Raw genomic sequence first — 1,527 nt, 5'->3', positions numbered from 1 at the left:
AAAAAAAAAAAAAAGAGTCTGGAAGTAAGCTTTTTTTTTTCCCCCTACAAATATTAATAATGAATTTCTAATTACCAAATGTCAAAACATACTTTCATCTTATTCACCCTCCACATGCTTACACTTCCTGATTACTCACAAATCCAAGGCTGGAGTCCACAGTAATGGCCTGAGTTCACAGTTTAATATTCTCACAAGTGTGTTTCACAGACGTCTTAAATTCCATATGAGCAAAGCTAATTTTCTCCCTCCTACAATTTTTTCCCCCTTCCCCTCCACTACTCAAATTTAAAACTCCTTTTTCTCTACTGCCTTCTGTTTGGTAAAGACTTTTTAAAAAATAAATGAATACTTCACCCACTTTTTTTCTCCCCCTTTTAAGTCCTTTTTATCTTCTGACATCTTTCTTTCCTCTCTGTTCTCTGTTGTTTCGTTCATGCCTTATGAATTCCTCTTCCGGACTACTGGTAGGGCCCTGGTTTTCCAGAGTACAAGACTCTCACTCACTGCCCTCGAGTCGGACCCGACTCCTAGCGACCCCTCCTTGGGTTTCCGAGGCGGTATCACTACCGAAGTAGATTGTCCAACCTTCCTTCAAAGACCTTTATAATGAAATACTGAGGGAGGCGCTCTTGGAATTTCTTCTGACTGTGGCTTTCCTCTACCAAGGCTGGCCTTTAGCATTCGGATTGAGCAAACAGCAAGTACAGTGCAGAGTTTCACGCAAGGAAAAGACGAATTTTAATAGTTTTATGCCTCGGGTTAAGAGATAATCCCGAGGAAATCCAAATCAAAGAACCAAAAATAGGGACTTGATTCTTTGCCACCCGTAAGAGAAGACCGACTTTTAACAACCCAAGGTTTTAAAGCCATAGCAAAAACGTCTTGTGGCTATTTATCTGACATGTTTCCAATCCTGTGTCTTCACCGTCAAACTCTGTACTCGAAAGAATCAGTAACCCCCACTGGTTCTTGAGCGCCTCCTGCCCAAAGCAGTTGCTGATGTTTCTTAACACTGAACATTATCACAACCTTGTGCGAACGGATGCCTCAGAAAATAAGACATATTTCCAGATAAAGGTTGGGTAGTAATTCCACGGGGTGGGGGTGTAGCTCAGTGGTAGAGCGCATGCTTTGCATGCATGAGGCCCCGGGTTCGATCCCCGGTACTTCCACGTTTCTTTTCCAACACTATTTCAACGCACTTTTGAAGGCATACAGACTCTGTTCTCCTAATATTGTCTGTGCTATTCCTGCACACATACAAAGTAAAAACATAATCCAGTGGATTGCTTTGAATACTATTCCATTTCTATGCTGAGAACCACTACCTCCCCTAAAATGACTGCCACAGCAGAAAGAAGACGTTAAGAAAGGGGGGGGGGGGAAAAGAAAATAAATGAAGAAAAAAACAGGAAGAATGCAAAAAGAAAAACAAGGAATGGGGTTAGTCGTGACGTTAAGAAAGGGGGGGGGGGGAAATAACTAGACCCTATCAGAATCACTGAATCACCAGAAACAAAAGCG

At 42.0% G+C, this 1,527-nt stretch overlaps 1 non-coding gene across 1 annotated transcript; it reads left to right on the top strand.

Annotated features, from left to right (window-relative positions):
• Window positions 1-1,103: 1,103 nt before the first annotated feature.
• On the top strand, window positions 1,104-1,175 carry TRNAA-UGC. The gene has a single exon. It is a non-coding gene; the product is annotated as a tRNA-Ala (tRNA).
• The last annotated feature ends 352 nt before the right edge of the window (window positions 1,176-1,527 follow it).

This window comes from Orycteropus afer, unplaced genomic scaffold (genome assembly GCF_000298275.1).
Source record: "Orycteropus afer afer isolate SDZICR_OR568_19922 unplaced genomic scaffold, OryAfe1.0 scaffold00919, whole genome shotgun sequence".
NCBI classification, from domain to species: domain Eukaryota; kingdom Metazoa; phylum Chordata; class Mammalia; order Tubulidentata; family Orycteropodidae; genus Orycteropus; species Orycteropus afer.
Note: the sequence above shows the minus strand (reverse complement) of the source record. Positions and strands in the feature narration are given on the sequence as shown.